The following is an 18958-nucleotide window of genomic DNA, read 5'->3' on the forward strand; positions in this document are numbered from 1 at the left end:
AATTAAAATAGCAAATTATTAATGATAGAAAATTTTAAAATCTTTATTAATTTATTTTTTTTAAATAAATATTTATTTTATTTTTTTTTAAATTTTACTTTTTATTTTTTATTAAATAAATTAATTTTTATCCAAATATTACAAATTTTAATTAAAATAGCAAATTATTAATGAAAAAATTTTAAAATCTTTATTAATTTAAAATAAAAATAAATATATTTTATTTTTTTTTAAATTTTACTTTTTATTTTTTATTAAATAAATTAATTTTTATCCAAATATTTTATTTTAATTTTTTTTTAAAATTAATTTAATTTTTTATTAAATTTAATATTAAATTTTAGTTTAAGATATGATAAATTTCAAAATATTAATTATTGAGTTAATATAAAATTAAATATAAAAAAAAATTTTAAAAAATATTTTTTTTTTTTTTGTAAAATAAATAATATTAATTATTTTGCAATTAATAAGAGGATTTTGGCAGAAAATTTTTTTTCATCAATTTTTTTTTCTTTAAATGGCTTTTGTACATCGAAAACGCAAAATTTAGAAAAATTACAAAACAAAATTTTTTTATAATGCCAAAACCTTCAATTTTTGATTTTTTAATTTTGAAAAATAAAATAATTTTTTGGCCAAATAATTTATTTTATTATTTATAATTAATTTAATTTTTATTAATATTTAATATTAAATTTTAGTTCAAATATGAAAAATTTTAAAATGATTTGTTTAAAATTATTTTGCAAAAAAAACCGTATATTAAAATAATTATAAATAATAATAATTATAAATATATTTTTATTGTTTTTTATTAATTTAAAATAATTATTTTTACTGAAAAATAATTTTAAAATTCTTTATTTATTTATTTTTATTTTTAAATAGTTTTTGTTTATTATTTTTTAAATAATTATTTATTTTATTTTATTTAAAAATATTACTTTTTATATTTACTCATTAATAAAAATTTTTAAATTTTTCATATTTTTAGCTGAAATTTAATATTATTTTTTTTATTATCTAAACATTTTTTCGGAATTCATTCATTTTATATTAAAAGCAAATTATTGTACGTCAATATATTTTTAAATTTGACAAAAATAACATTGATTGAATCATGAACGTGTTTATTTTAACCATAAGTGACTTTTCTCACAAAATAATAATAGCTCGAAGCTTGAATTTTATTTGCTTTGAAATTTTTATGTCATAATTTATTATTTTATTAAATTCAATTTTAATAAAATGAAAAATTTCTAATCTTGCTGAAAATATAAATTTTCATTTTAACTACTGCTATTAAAGTTTTCACCAAAAAATCGATTGAAAATTGTGGTTTTTCTCTGAATAATCGTTCAACTTCCCATAAACTCGGTTTTTTTTCACAAACTGAACTCACAAACGAATAAAAAAAAACTGAACTATCACAACTCAAAAGAAAACTATTCATGATAGATAAGCATTTTTTGCAGTTTGCATTTCCCTCTGTAAATACTTCATCACTTAGATCTCGTTTATTTCCCTTTTTTCGTAATAAAATATCGTTTGAATGATTTTTTTCCTTTGCATCTCACAATGAAACGCTCTTAGATGCTGAACATAAGCAGCAACTAAACAAGAGACAATACGGAACAGAAAACATAAATTCCCCGCAAATAGGCTTAAGACTCTTTTTTTATGAACTGTTACTCCTTACGGATATTTTTCTTCCCTTTGTTACTTCGCAAATCGTCAACGTGACACGCAGAAAAAGCTCGAAAAAAAATATCGAATGAAAACTAAAAAAAACGATGATGATCATGATAAAAAGAGACCACAAATAATGTCGTCGTGTGCGAATTTATACGAATGATAACCATTAAATAAAATGATGGAGAGCAAAAAAAGAATGAAAAAATAAAGAAGTGGTTTATGAGAAATGTAAGAGGACAGAATTCCCTTTATTTAATGCGTTTCGAGAAAAAAATTGAATTTTTGAGTGATTTGACGTCTGAATTAATTTAAAATGTGCATTGGGATGAAAATTTATCTTTCATAAATGAGAAAAAGTTTAAAATGTGTATTGGGCAAAAATATTAAAAATTTTGAAATTTGTATTGGGACAAATATTTAGAATGTTCATTGGGATTAAAAAAATTTAAATTCAATTTGGAAAATTTTTAAATGTGCATTGGGTAGAAATATAAAAAAAACTTATAAATTGTGTCTTTTTTTTCTTTTTTACAAAAAATTATAGAAGCACAATTAAAATTTGCATTGGGATTTTTTTAAAAATTACATTAGGTCATAAATAAATAAAAATTAAATTTTAAAAATTTTTATAAAAAAAATTTCAGAATACACATTGGGCATAAATTCAAAATTTTCAATGGAAAAAAAATTTAAATGTTTTTTTTAATTAAAAGCATTTTAAAATATTTAAAATGTGCATTGGGATGAAATCTAAATTTTATAATTTAAGCTTAGAATGTGCATTAAGATATAAATGTCAAAAATTTTGAAATTTGTATTGGGACAAATATTTAAAATGTTCATTGGCATAAAAAAAATTCATTACAATTTGGAAAGAAATTAAATGTGCATTGGGATAAAAGTATGAATTTTTGAAAAAAATATTTTAAAATTAATTCTTTTGTTTTTAACAAAAATTAAAATTTTAATTAAAAGCACATTTAAAATTTGCCTTGGGCAATTTTAAAAAAATTCTTGAAAAATTAAATTTTTTAACAATCTAAAAAAAATTCAAAATACAAAAAAATAAAAAAAAATAAAAAATATTTATTTATCATTTTTTGAAAAATTTAGAATTTCTATTGAGATCATATTGAACAAATGTGCATTGGGATGAAAATTTTAAATTTTTATTTAAAAAAAATCAAAATGTGCATTGGGTCAATATGTCAAATAATTAAAAATAAAAATCCAATTTCATCATTTTTCTTAAACGACAACCTTCAACATTTTTTTTTCTTCAAAAATTGTAACAAAAAAAATCTTACGAGACTTGACGGGAAAAGAAAAAAAAAGTTTTTCTCTTTGTATGTGACTTGAAAATGAATATTTTATTACGTATAATGCGAATAATAATAATAATAATTCTATCGATGTATGTCAAGAGAAAACTTCAAGTTTGCCATTGTCACACTTTTGCCTTCGTTCGAATGTCATTTCGTGTTAAGTGAGTGATTGAAAAAAAAGAAAGAAAAGTATTAACGCGCATAAATGATAATTTTCACTCTTCCTTAAGCACTTAATTTCGAAAGTTGCTCGCACACAAAATGATGTCACCACGTAATTCCGTACAAAAAAAAAACGAAAAGAGGTTCGAGTGGCTCGTTGGATTTTCCGCTACGTTTTGGTTAAAAGAGAAAATATGTAAATTGTCTAATTTTATGGTTGAATGCTACGTGACATACTTACGTAATTACATCTCGAATAATAAGAGGAGAGCAAAAAAAAAAGAAAAAAAAACTTGTTAGCTACCTTTCGTTCTGTCAATTTCTAACGAGATTTCGGACGACAATCCCAATAATATTCGTACTCATGAGTTTTGGAGTGGATTTGCTTGTAACGAAGACAAAAAAGGACTCTTTGGTCATAATTTATATAAACAACTTAATGCCTTCTTTGAATGAATGGATTTATGCATAAAGGAGAATCCTTTTGTGTGTCCATGAAAAGTTGCTCCGGATTATTAATCTACGCAGCATACAGACAAAAGCAAAGCTTAGCACACAGAGAACAAGAAAAAATAGTTTAAGTGACCTTTCTTGATTTGTTTGCAAATAATTTCGACTTTCTTGTAAATTTGTGTCCCTTTATCACATCAGATTCTGATAATATTTATCATGTTTTATGATTCCTTTGTGCCTTTTTATTAAAAAGTTTGTCTTTTAGTTACTTGTCGTCCGATTTTATACTCACTTTCTCACACTTTTCGATTTTTTTGCATTTGTTTATGGTTAATGTGAAAAGATAGAATGGCAGGTTTTGTGAATGAGATTGGAAAGATACAATTTTTGATAAAATTTAAAAAGAATTACGAATTTTTTAAAAGAAATTTTTTTTTTCCTTTTTTTTTAAATTTAAAGTTTCTTAAATTTTTACGCGCTTAAAATTAATATTTTTTTAAAAATTAAATAAATTATAATTAATTAATTATTTTTAAAAATTATTAATTTTAATGAAATTAATTATTTTTTTAATTTCAATTAATTAATTTAATTAAATTAAATTATTTAAATTTTATTAAATTATTTAATTTTTTTATTTATTTTTTTTTAAAAATTTTAAATTTTTAATAAAAAATTTTTAAATAAATTTTTTTTAATTTTTTTTTTTTAAATTTCTGAATTTACTTGAAAAATTAAAATTTTTAATTTTCAAATTTTTATATATTTTAAAAAATTAAGGAATAAGCGTTTTCCAAAATTTTTCTTAATTTTTCCAAAATTTTATTTATTTTTTTTTTATTTTAAAAATTTAAAAATTTTTTTTTTTTTGTGAAATTTTTTTTTCTTAAAATTTTTTTAATTTTCAAATTTTTAATTTTTAAAATTAATTTTTTTTTACCCATTTTTACAACTTTTATTAAATTTTATTTAAATTTTAGATTAAAATTTTATTTTATTTAAATAATTTTTAAAATATTTTTAAATAATTAAATTTTTTTTTAAGAAATTTTTCACAAGTTTTTAAAAATTTTTTATTTTACAATTTTTAAATTGAATTAATTTTTAAAAATTAATTTAATTTTAACTTAATTTTTTCTCAATTTTTTATCTCATTATTTTTAATTTTTTCTCAAAATTTTTATTTTTTTAAACTTAAAAAAAAATTATAAGTTTTTTTTTAACAAATTTTTGTTCCTAATTTTTTTAATAATTTTTTTTTTTCCTCATTTTTACAACTTTTTAAATTGATGTTGAACATTTTTTTCACGCACGAGTTGTCTTTTTCATCTAAAAATCTATCAATTAATCTCAGAAAAAAATCCCTTTTTTCTCATTTACGAAAATCACAGAAAAAAAAATCCAAATCCATCAGGATGAAACTTTTTCGCATTTATCTTCTTCACCCGAAGTAAAATTCAATCAACCAGTCGTCTCCATCTCGCTTTTGAAATTTTTTCGCATAAATCTTGTCGCTCGCCTAAAATTCATCCTCTAATGGGTTTATCGTGTAGGTTTACGAACAACGAAAAAATCTCCTTTTTTGCAACATTTTCAACGTTCTATAATTCAATCATAAATTAAATATCGCCTCACAAATCAAAGCATCATCATCGCTCCTATTTTTGTTGTTGAGGAATTTCCACCGTTAATATGGCAAATTTATTTCATATCAATGACGAACGATGCTTCTCTCTCTGTATTTGTGTTGGCGTAGGACATATTCCTCGTCAATTTATAAATAATGTGTCGGAGATAACTCAATGCGAGTCGAGTGGTGTTCGATATTTTTATTTTATATTTTTTTTTTTAATACAAAAAGGGGGGATTTGTAACTGAACATGGATGAAATAGCATGAACGGAGGACGGAAAACATTCTGGTATTATCTTTGTTTGTTCAGAAAAAGAGATTAATGATCGTTATTTAATAAAAAAAAAATACACATGACATCCGGAAAAAATCGCTCGAAAGGAAATTCGATATCGGAATTATTTTCAGAGAATGGCTTAACTAAAAATTTTTTCTCGTGCTGCTTGATTAAAAATAGAAAAAAAAGGAACTAGGTGCTGATGGAATGTCATCCAAAAGTAGCTTTTAATGTCAATAATAACCCAATAAGCTTCTTGCCTTGCTCAGATTAAGGTCGCACATTAATACACAATGGCGTCGTCGTTGTCGGAGGACATTGTCAAACCACCATCAATAGGTATTAAGTTCTTAAAATAAAAAAAAAATACAAAGCCTTATGGCTAATGTTTCGTGCTTTTTTTTGTAGAAGAAAAAAAAATAAAAATATATTTCATAAGAGTGAAGCGAAAAAAAAAAGATGAAAAAAATAAAACATTAACAACAACAAACAAATCACAGAATGGGTAGCTGAAGAAGATGAGAAAGAACAAACAAGAATTTCAGGCGTAACAAGTTTTATACTTATTTTTTTGTGTTGTTGTATTTATTTCATTTTTTTAGCGCGTGTCAAGATTTTTCTTTTTTGCGGAAAAATATTCGTTTTAATGGATGTCTGTATTAACGAATTAAAATTAAAAGTTTAAAAATTTAAATTTAATTCTTTTTTAAGAATTTGGCTAAAATTTATTTATTTTTTATTTTTTTAATTGTAATTTATTTTTCTTTTTTTTTATGGAAATTTAGTTCAATTTGAAAATTTCAAAGAATTTGAAGGTTTTTATTTTTTTTTTCTATTTTTTAAATCTAAAAGAAAACAAAAATTTAAAAAAATCAATAGATTGCGCTTTTAAATAATTTTTTCTCAAATAGATGGCGCTGATCCAAAAAAATCTATAGACTTGAAAAAAAAATTTTCAGCTCTTTTTTTGAGTATTTTATACTTCAAAATGATAATTTACGAAAAAATATTGCTTTTAAATAAAAAAAAGCTTACAAAAAATTTAAAGCGCCATCTATTGACAGTTTATTCAGATTTTTCATAAAAGCTGTATAATTTCGTAATAGAAAAAAATTTAAAAATTTTTGAATTTTAGTTTCATTTTTTTTAAAGTGATTCAAAAATTTTAAAATAAAAATATTCAAATAATTTCATTTTTTTTTAATTTTATATTTATTTAGATATATAATTTTATTTTTTTTACTTATTTATTTATTTATTTTTTTTTTTTTTGTTAAAATAATTAACGAAAATAAAAAATAAATTTGGAGGCTTTTATCGCTTTTAATACCCAACATCGCTTGTAAGTTATCTAAAGTGCCATCTATTGAATTTAAAAATAATTTTTAAATTCTTGTTTGCATATTTTACACTTAGAAAAAGATAATTAACGAAAATAAAAAAAAATTTGGAGGCTTCTAACACCCAACATCGCTTCTTAATTATCTAAAGAGCCATCTATCGTATATTTTAATTTATTTTTAAACCTATAAAATTTCTTAATAGAAATAATTTTAAAATTTTTTGAAAATTTCATTTGTTTTTAAAAATGTGAAAATTTGACTTAAAATTTTTAAAATAAAAATATTCAAAATACACTCAAACCTTTTTTTTAATTTCACAAAAAAAATCTCATTTTCATTTTAAAAGTAATGAGGTGAAGAGAAAAAATAAAAGGAAAAAAATATTTTTTTATTTTGTTTTTTCTTCATGCCTTTCTACCGAAGAAGCTAAAGACTTCCAAAGGCAATAAAGTTAATATTACCAAATGTTTGTTGTTCGTCTCCTTTCTTCTTCGTTTTTTTTTTCTTGTCTGTTTTTTCTCGCTCAAAATATTTTGTAAAAAATTATTGCATGCTAAATCATTATTATTATTTATAATACTCCAAAAAAAATGGAAGTTATGGATTTTATGCGGCGTTCGTTCATTTATTACTCATATTTTACGCCACTCACTGTCAAAACGACTAAGTCCCGCAGCTTTGTTTAAAAATAATTTTATTTACAAGAAAAATGTTATAAAAATAATTTTCCTTTGTAAAAGTCGACGGTCAAAGTATGAGAGTAATTTGAAGTAAAAGATAAACTTTTTTTCTCCTCTTCTTCTAAGCTCTTGATTTTTTTTTTAAGTAGGCAGCAAAAAAATAAAAATCAATTTGTCCAAATATTGACACGACTCCCATTTTCATTAAATTCATTATTATTATCGATTAAGTGCCCCCATTCTCTAACGGGCGATAAACAAGTCACGAGAAAGATAGACTTGCGAAGATACTCTTCAGAAAAAAATAACACGAAGAACCTTCAAAGTGAAATGAAGTGACAGCTTGTGACATTTCTTGTGTGTGAGTTTGAGTAAATAAAATTGAAAATTCCTCATTCTACGCTCTGATTGTTATTTACTTTCACTTAAGAGACCGAAAAACTTGCCTCAAAAAGGAGATCAATCGACCGAATTTCATTATTTTAATTAACTCTCTCATGTTCGGAGAGGAGATTTCGTCCAATTTATATTCAAATAATTAGTTTTCAATCAATTTATTTTTGACAAAGGACCGAGAACGAGAGACGAGCCGAGACATGATGAGAAAAATTTTTACCCATTTTAATTTATTGTCATATCCGGCTCTTTTGCTTGAAAATTTTTTTATTATTAAATTGTTCCGGAACGACATTTTTTCGTCTCTGTCGACAGGATGCCCCGAACATTAATTATAATATAATTTTCCACGTCGTTTTTTTCATTCTCAAACAAACTAACAACAACTTATTAAAGAGACGATTGCTTAATGAGTTGCTGTGAAACGAGTTGCCAATTTTTGAAGAGAAACTTTTTTTTTCGTCAAACTATAGTTGAGTTACGGCGCCATGCGATCCATCCAGGAAACACAAAGTGAAAGAACAAACCAATTATAAACAGCTTTTTGTTTCGTTCAGTGTTAATTATAAAGTTAAATTTAATGAAAGGAGTTGAGAAGAGGGAACAAAACAAAAACATTGGAGCGCAACCAAAACATTGGGGGATGGGAAGCGAAAATTTGTTTTCGTCTTTGTTGATTTAGCGTTCAAATTTTGGGTTTGTAGTAAAAACAACCTTCTTACGTGAAAAAATTTAAAAAAAATGATAAATTTTCAAATTTTTTGTTAACTGTCAATTCAAAAAATTTCCGTTAAAATCTCATAATTTAAATTTTCCTTAATTTTTTTAAAATCTGTCAATTCAAAAAAAGATCCGTTAAAATTCATAATTTAATATTTCCTCAAATTTTTTATGAAAAAATGAAATTTTGATATTTTAACGGAAATTTTTTAAATTAACAAACCTTCTAACGTTCAAAAAATTTGAATTTTTTTTTTCAAAATCTTTCAATTCAAAAAATTTCCGTTAGAATCTCATAATTTTAATTTTTCATAAAATCTTATTTTTATAATAAAATATTTTTATTATAAAAATTTTTTCAAAATTTAAATTATGAATTTTAACGGAAATTTTTTGAATTGACAGTTGTGACATTTTTAAAATTTTTCATTTTTATTCCTAATTGAAAATCTTTTAGAAATTTTAATTTAAATTCTTGAATTATAAAGAAAAACTGATAAAAATTTTTCAAACGTCAATTTGAAAAATAATCCGTTAAAAATATTTTTATCAATATCTCATCAAAATTCAAGAAAAAAGAAAAAAAATTAATGAGTTTCATTGAAAATCGCTTTAAAAGCTCATTTCCATTAGAATAACCTAATTTTGCGTGAAATGGAAACCTTTACAATGGTTCAATGATCGCCTTAAAAATCCTTTCTCATAATTTTTTATGTTTCATCAAAAAATCCTAATTTTTTCATCGCTTCAAACGATTTTTTTTTGTTTACGCCAAAAAAAAATGAGAACAAAAAGTCTAGACTGGAAAAAAACAAAAAAAAAACCTACACAGGTTAAATGCCAGACCCATTTAATCGGATAACGACCGTCATCTCTTCATCTTTTTTCTTCGATTAATTCATGTGAATTTCCGACTTTGTTCCAAGCTTGAAAGATTCTTGAAAGATTTTTCCATTTTCCTCATTCTTCCATTAACTTCGTTTTTTTTTCTTCTAACTGCTGAAGAGAACAAAGCAAAGTGAAATCTTATCCCATCAACATTTTTTTACATAAATTTTCTCGGAATTTCTTGATATTTTGTGCTTTGCAAAACATTTCAAAAGCCTTCTTCCAAACAAAAGGAGTGACATTTTATATCTCTTAGCGTTTCCGTAGAAGGCAAAATATTATACAAAAGAATTACAATTACTTACGAAAATGACAATGACTGCTTTTACATATTTTATTTAAAAGGTCATGCGGTTTAACGAATTTTCAATTAGACTCACTCTTTTGGTTTGGCTAAAATTTTCTTTGTCACACATTTGTCGTCTTTCAATAGAAAGAGACAATTTTTTTTTTTTTTGAGGAAAAAAGGTTCGAGGCGATCCACACACACTTACGACTTTTTATTAGATTGCCTCAGTAAGTTGAAGAGGTACGATGCCTTGTAAGTTGAAAAGAAGGGAATTTAATTCCTCAAGGATTTATTTTTAAACTTTTAATGCTGGTTTTTATTTTTTTTTATAAAAGCTTTTTATCATAAAAAATTGCAATTAGGCTTTTCTAACTTTTAGTTAGAGTTTCATGACAAAAAATTAACTCCTGAAAGTATGCAATTAATAAAAAAAATTAAAAGTTATTTTTTTTTTGTTCATATAATTTTTCATGAGCTTATCCATAAATTTTTCGTACTGAAACTGCACAGAAACCTTCTCTTAATTAACAGAAATACATTACAAAAAACCTCATTGAGATTCGTGAAGCAAAACTTGAGTTATAGCATTTCAAAGTTTGTATGCATTTTCCATACAAGCTTTGTAACGCAATAACTCAAGTTCTGTTTCACGAATCTCTGAGCGGTTTTTTGTAAATTATTTCTCTGAACTCTAAGAAGGTTTCTGTACAAAATTCATTTAATTTAGAAAAGAGTTGAAACTCAGCTTTCAAATTACAAAATTAACGCCTTTTTGATTGAAAGAGCTTTGTAACGATGAGAAAAATGAACAAAAGACAATTTAAACTTTTTAGAAGGAAAATTTTTAGACAGCTAAATACGATAACTAACTTGCACATAACACATTTATCTCACTTTTCCTCTCTTTTTCATTTTCTTCTTCTGCATCTTCTCAAACGATGCACATTGCACAAGTTTCTTGACACTTAACACTAACTAAATGTGATGCAGCATATTTTGTCACACACACAGGATAAGCTCAAACTAAATTAAACTCTCGAAAAAAAAAACTTTTCTTGTGAGAAAAAATATCGATATTTAATTAGGAAGATAAGCTTTTTTTTTTGACTGCCAGGCAAAGGCGAGTTGTTGGATCGGAAAATTTTACTCGCTTCCGCTTTATTTACTTTGCACTCGAAGGCAATTGCCTGACAATCAATTGGGTCAGAAACGGGTTTCTCTCCATCGATATAATTTAATTTTATCATTGATTTATTACAAGAACAACAACATCGACAGCCATAAACAACAAATCTGTCTCAAACACACGACGAGGACAGAAAATTGCTCAACTTTTTATTATCGCGCAATGATATGATTGGCCACATCTCGTAACTTTTATTGGATCTCGTGGCGTGGAGTTATTTGTCGCGTCGAAACAATAAAAGTTATTTTTGCGATTTTTTGCAGCAACTCTAAAAAAAAAGGAACGAGGAAAAAAACTGTCAAATGCAATAAAATTTATGATGAAGGAATCAAATTTTTTTTTGCCGAAGTGAAAAAAATTGCTTGTTTTTTTTTTTGAGCGAATATTGGATTGGATTTTGTCTTCTTTTGTTTACCCGTTACGCTGCCAATAATAATAAAAGGTAGATACAGCAATAAAAATGATGATGATGATAGAAACAAATAAAAAAACGAGCTAAAAAGGAAAAAAGCGCTTGAATAAAAATCAGAGATTTGATTAAATTTACATCCAATTTTCGGAGGGATATTTTTATTTTTAGCTCGTTTGTTTATTCTTGCTGGGATTTTTATTATTTTTTTTTTCGAGCAAATACATTTGCTTTCCGGGTAAAAAAATTATTTTATAAAATTTTTATTTTTTTCACATTTATTTTATTAAGTTCAAAGCATTTCATTGTTCAAAAAGTGATGAAAATAACAATAGAAATAATTGCCCCATATTCATATATATTTTTTTTTATTTTTTTAAATAACAGAAAAATGCAATTTGTGATTCTACTTCGAGTTGAAAAACAACACCGGAAAACAATTTTGCGTTTCCAGGGTATATTTTATTTTGTTTTTAAGATCGTTTCGCGATTAAAAAAAATATAAAAATTCTATTTTGAAAGTTTTTTTATCTGTCTGTTTTAAAATTGATAAATAAATTTTCAAATAAATAAAAAAAATTTTTTAATTTTTAAAAACTAAAATTTAAAAAATAATTTTTTTTTAAATTTTTAAAATAAATAAAAATTCATGTTTTAAAATAATTATATAAAAAAAAATTTTAACATTAATTTTAATATTTTTCATTTTTTAATTTATTTATTTATTTTTCATATTTTTTAAAATAATTTTTTTTAAAAAGTATATTTTTTTACTTCTTTAATGTAATTTAATTTAATTAAAAAATTAAAAAATAAAGCCAAAGACAGTAAAAAAATATTCATAAAAAAAACTAAAAATTAATTAAATTTTTTTTTTAATTTAAATTTATAAATATTTTAAATATTTTAATTTGCCTAATATTTTATTTAAATTTTTTTAATTAAATAAAAAAAAGTATTAATAAAAAATTTAAAAAAAAATATTTAAAGAAAATTTAATAAAATACAACTTTAAAATAAATTAAAATTTGATTGAAATTAATATTTTAATAAAATTTTAATAAAAAAATTTTAAACTTCAAAAAAAAATAAATAAAATTTAAAAAAAAAAAAATTTTCTATAAAAAAACAAATAAATTTTCGTTAAATAAATATAAATATTTTTTTATGACAATTAAAATAATTTAATTTAATTAAATTAATTATTTTTTTTTATTTTAAATTAATAAAAATGCGATTAAGTAAATTTTTCACTCAAAAAACATTTTTTTTTTCATTTAACTATATTTGCCTATATCATACAAATAAATCGCTAAATAGCTCTCTCTCTCTCTGTAATAAACTACTTTTTAAACTTTACGCTTTTTGAATAAGCAATATTTGTTTGAAACATTTTTATTTGCACAAAAAAAAAAGATAAATATTTTTTTACGTCAATAAACTTTTTTTTTCAGTTTTGTTGGATCGAATGACAATCGCTTTTACTAAACCTGGGTGATAACAACAACACAAAAATAATAACAACAATAATCACGCCGAGTTGCTATGTCGTCGGTAAATACGAAAAAAAAAACTATTTCAGAAAAAAAAACGGGGGTGAAAAAACAAAATACAATAAAAACGTGTAACGACGTGAAGAGTTACATAAACATCAGAATTAATAATAAAAGCGAAAAAAATTGACAGAAAAGGAACTAAATTAAAATTAACTGTGTGTTTCTACGTGGGAGCTTTCACAAAGAATCTTTAATAATAATTACGGCTGTCACCAAATGTTATTTTTAGGATTTATTAATGGCTTAGCGATTGTTATCTCTGCGTTTTTTTTTTCAATGGAGTCAACTGTCTCCGTGCCGAAAAAAAAATTTGTCTGAAAATAGCTCGAAGTGAAATTGATAACGATCTTATGTTTGGCAAGGAAAAATTGTTTTCATGTAACTTTTAATGAATAACGTTATCTTGGAAGCCACATGTTGAAAATTAAATGGACATGGAAAAGTTTTTTTTAGATTTTTTGTATCGATTTCTTTTGATTTTTTTTTTATTTCTATTTTTTTATACTTTATTTTATTTATTTTTTTTTTTATTTTTTTTTTTTTTTTTTATTTTTTTTATTTATTTTTTTATTCATTTTTTTTTATTTATTTTTTTAATTTTTTAAAAAAATTGACGAATTTTTTTTTGATGAAAAACTTGACGAAGATAAATTTTAAAAATCTTCAGAGATAAAATTTATCATTTTTTTATCTTATTCAACAAAAAAAGCTCAAATTTCTCGAAGATCCAATTTCAAATGCTTCGCACTACGAAAAAAACTTCTATCAGAAAAAAATATTTTTTCTTGAAAGCTCATTAATTCCTCTAATGGCAAAGTTGTCACGTTGATAAGATGACATAGATCAACAATCAACATACAAGTAATTAGTTTACTACGATGTTTACCGAGAAAATTCAGCGAATCGCACGTGCGATATGAAAAAGTCAAAACGAAACATGAGTCTAAAGGTAATTGACATGACTGAAGAATTTTCTCATGCATTCTCTCATAAAACCTTATGAGACGAAAATTAAATTTTCTGACAAAAAAGCACTCACAGTTATTTTATTTTATTTATTCAAGCCTCATTAAAAAAGCAAAAAATTGTCAACAAGTTCAAATTCGCAACAACAAAAAAAGGTCCTGAAAATTTGACATTGAAACAAAAAGTCCTCTAAAAGAGCAATAAAATCTCTTGTCATGTCTATTCCGAAACCACTCAAGTAACATTTTAAAGTGCAAATCATTGAACGAGCAAACCAAAAACAAAACCATGACACCCACATTTTCTCACACCCAACCTTGCCGCAAATAAACCCCATCATCCATATTCTAAATTGTAACTTGAAAATGAAATATTTGTTCGATTGAAATATTTTTATTGCTTTTTTGGATTTTTTTTTGGGAAAAATATTTTATTTTAATTTGTTTGAACATTTTATGCATCCAATTTATTAATTTAATTTATTTAGGATCAATTCGTGGAATTAAAATAGAAAAAAAAATGTTTGAACGATGGAAATTTACAGCTAACATAAATTTCTAATAATTGTTATTATTTGCGGTATTTTTTTTTAATGTTTCAACCCTATCGGAAATATGGACTATGTATAAATACATGTATAAGTGACTATAGGCGTTATTCATGTATAAATATATGTATAAATCCATTGATATATCTATAGTTCAATTGTGTACATGTATTAAAATATGGTTTTATATATGGTTTTATACATGGTAATTTTGAGCCAAAAGTAATCGTGTATATCGAGGTGTATAAATACATATTTTAGATATAGTTTTATACACGGGGATATTTAAACTTTGAAAAACTACAATAATGTGTATAATATATCCATGTATATTACTATAGTTATATACATAGTAATATACTATAGTTATATACATAGTAATATACACAGAGTTGTTCAAATTGCCGGCAGTCTTTGGGAAACTTTCAAAGGGAGAGGACAAGCTTTTTTTGAAACAAAAATTTAAAAAAATGTGAAATTAAAAAAATATAAAAAATGTGAGTTTAAAAAAGTTTTTAAAAAAACCTTAAAAATGTAAGAATAGGTATGTACCTACTTTTGAAAAAAAAAATTAAAAGAAAATATTAAAAAATTGTACCTGATCATGAAATTTCCTGTCTTGTAGGACAAACATAAAAGGTAAGAATTTATAAAAATTGCAATATTTTGGTTTGATATAAAAATTTTTTTCTCCATTAGATCCTGTTCTACATGGTAACTTGAGATGGAAAAACTTCGGGCTCTCGTATGGTAAGTAAACTTTTATATTTTCGAAATTTTTATTTTACTTTTTTTTTCTTTTTTTGCAAATTTAGGTATTTTTAGACAAATAAAGTTGCCGGCAGCACTTAGGAGGAATTGTACTGTAACGACGAGTCAGCCCAATCTACAGAAAGGATTTCAGCAACAGATAATTCAAAAAATTGTTCGAAAAAAATTTTGTATAAATAAATGAACTTAAGTAAAGTGAAAAACGAATTTAAATTGCATGAAAACCTAAAAAACCTGCACAAACCATCCAGACAAAACCATGTAGGTATATAACCATGTATAAAACCATAGCTATGAATCCATGTATGAAATCATGTATAAAGATATATCTAATTCCTTTTTTTCTTCATATTAAATATACATACTTTTAGTATAGCTTTATACACAAAATTAGATATATCTATATACATGGTTTTTTCTTATAGGGAATTTTATTCTGCGGAATAAATTTTTTGTGATGAATTTTTGTGTTAATAATTTTTAAATTTAATTTTTTTTTAATCTAAAAAATAATTATTAATAAAATTATTTATTAATATTAAATTTCATAATAAAGAAAAAAATTAATTTAATATTATTAATTTTTAATTAATTTTATTTTATTTTATTTTTTTTTAATAAATTATTTTTCTTTACTTTTTGGAATAAATTTGATTTTTTTTAATTATTAATTATTTAACTAAAATTATCAATTATGAATTCAAAATTAAATTAAATTAAAAGTTTTAATAAATAAATTAAATAAAATAATAATATTTAAAGAAAAAATAAATTAATTAATTTATATTCATTTTTTAATTTAATTTATTGAATTTTAATTTTATTATTTTTTTATTTAATTAATTTAAATTATTTTTTAACTTTTTTATTTAATTAATTTAAATTATTTTTTAACTTTTTTATTTTTGTTTTATTTTTAGTTCAATAAATAATTATAAATTAAAAAAATTAAATAATTTTTTTTTAATTAAATAATAAGAAAAATTCAATTAATTAATTTATATTTAATTATTAATTAATTTTATTTTTTTATTTAATTAATTAAAATTATTTTTTAACTTTTGGAAACAAAAATAAATAATTTCATAATGTTTCATTAATTAAAATTTAATAAAATAAAAAAATTTTAAAATTAATTTTATTTTTATTTATTAATTTTTTTTCAATTCTTTAAAATTACTTTATAAAAAAATAAATAAATTAATTAATTAAATTAACTTTTTTAATTATAAATTATTAATGACTTTATTTAATTAGTTTCAAACTTTATTTATTTTTCAAAAGTTTATTCAAATAAAAAAAAATCAATAAGTAAATATTTATTTCATCATTTTTCATTAATTAATTTTGTTTATTTATTTATTTAATTTTTAAAGACCAATAAATTTTAAAATGTTATTCACCCTCGACTAATTATAATTATTTAGGTACATATTCGCGACATGATAGTCCAACTTGTAAAGCAATTTAAAAAGTAATTTAATTTTTTTTAAATGTTTTTGCAATAATCCCTCACGTTGTTTCTGTCTCGCAAAACAATCATATCATCGCCATGCCAGCCGAGACTCCCCATGGGAGGTAAATTTCACTGTGATTCATTTTTTTATAAAAAAAATTTTTTTTTTTCTATTTTTTTTTTAATAATCATTAGCATGCTTCACTGAAAAGTTGTAATAATAATTATTTACAAGCATTTTCTACTATTAATTTTTTTATTTTTTTTTTCTGTGTGTCACAAAAACACACGTTCACGCTCATAAAACTCGGAAAAATATAACTAAAAGCGATTGCTCTTTATGATAATAAACAAGATTCTACGCGGGAACAACTTTTCATCATTTTATGTGATGTTTAGTGGAAAAAACTCTTAACAAACATGTCAAATGAAGAACGAGTGTTGTCAGTCAGTCAAACACAACCGTTCCGCATAAAACTTTTTTTTCATATTTTTTTTTCACGTTTCAATCTAATACTTCGAAAGTTATGCACTTTATTATTAAATGAAAAAAAAACTTCAAAATTTGATGAGAACGGGGAATTGCGAGAGAAATTGAGTTCGTGTCACGATGAACAAGGACGAATGAAAATGAAGATGATTATGATGATGACAAAACATTCCGGCAGATGACATGCCAAAAAAAAAAGCTGAAACAAAAAAAAACGGACAAACTAATTCATCATCAAATGAATGCGAAAAAGTAACATCTTGATGTCTGAGGTAACAGCTTTCTTTATTTTATTTCATTTTATTGTCTTCGTCTTTTTCTGCGAATTTCTATGTGAAGAGGAAAAAATATGGGAAAAACTAATTGAACTTTAACAGAAATAAATGAATTCATTAATTTTATGCGTAGTAACTTTTTTTTGCTTGCTTGTTTGTTCGTTCTGTTGATATTGACGCTGCTCTTGTTTTTTTAATATGAAACGTGTTAAGTGCAAAAATTGTGAAAAAAATTTTTTTACGAAATTAAAAAAAAAATTTGAAAGTTTTTATTTAAAAATTGTCTTAAAATTAATTAAAAAATTTATTTATTTTTCTAAATTAATTTAATTTTTTTTCTTTCAAAATTTAAACTTTTTTTTAATTTTTAATTTTATTAATTTTTATTAATTTTAAAATTTTTTATTTTATTATTCATTTTAATTTAGAAAATTAAAAAAAATAAAAATATGATAGTAATTTAATTTTTATAATTAAATTAGAATTATTTTTTTATTTAAATATTTTTTTATTTATTTATTTTTTTTATTTTTTTTTTATTTTTTTTTTTTTTTTTTTGAAAAAAAATTAATTTTTTAATTCATAAGGTAGCTAATTATTATAATTAAATATAAATTATTTATTTAAAAAAATAAGAACAGTTTAAAGTAGGAATTATAATTAAATTTTTATTATTTAATAATACTATAAATTTAATTTTATTCAAAATAATTTTTTATTGACCTGATTTTTTTTAAATTGATTTATTTTTAAATCAACTTTTAAAATTTTAGGTCATCAAAATTCAATCAAATTCCAATTAATTCAAACCAAGCATATAAATTACAAAATTTGATTTTTTTTAATATTTTTTTTTATTTATTTAATTTATTCAATTTATTTATTTTATTATTTTAATTTTTTTTTAGAAGAACAAATATTAAATTTAAAATTAAATAATTTAAATAAAAAAATTAAAAGTATTATAAACTATTTTTTACTATTAAAAATTTATTTATTTATTTTTTATTTAAAAATTTAATTAATTTTGTTTTTATTGTTTTAAATTATTTTAATTTTTTACATTATTAATTTTTTTATAAAAAATTCTTAAGTTAAAATAAATATTAATTTAATAATTAATTTAATTTTTATTTTTTAATTAATTTTCATTTTAATTTAAGAAGAAAAATACTTTATTCGAATTTAGAAAATTAATTTAAAAAATTAAAATTTAATTTAATTTTAAATAAATTTTTCAAACAGTTACTGATTTTTAATTTTTTTCAAAATTTATTTTAAATTAATTAATTTTTTTAAACCATATAAAATTTAAATTTAAAAAAAATTAATTCAAAAAAAAAATTAGAGAAACACTAATTATTCACAAACGAAACGCAAACAAACAAAAAAAAATTCACAAAACAAGTGAACAATGAACTCATTTAGATGTAAAAAAAT

At 21.9% G+C, this 18958-nt stretch overlaps 1 protein-coding gene and 1 long non-coding RNA gene across 2 annotated transcripts in view; one reads left to right on the plus strand and one right to left on the minus strand.

Annotated features, from left to right (window-relative positions):
• The window catches only part of LOC134826950 (WSCD family member AAEL009094), a 76622-nt gene that overhangs the window by 46250 nt on the left and 11414 nt on the right, over positions 1-18958 (minus strand). The window lies entirely within an intron of this gene.
• On the plus strand, positions 14953-15432 carry LOC134827362 (uncharacterized). The gene is made up of 3 exons (XR_010161779.1): positions 14953-15070; positions 15152-15165; positions 15226-15432. It is a non-coding gene; the product is annotated as an uncharacterized LOC134827362 (long non-coding RNA).

The sequence above is a fragment of the Culicoides brevitarsis genome, chromosome 1, assembly GCF_036172545.1.
Source record: "Culicoides brevitarsis isolate CSIRO-B50_1 chromosome 1, AGI_CSIRO_Cbre_v1, whole genome shotgun sequence".
Taxonomy (NCBI): Eukaryota; Metazoa; Arthropoda; class Insecta; order Diptera; family Ceratopogonidae; genus Culicoides; species Culicoides brevitarsis.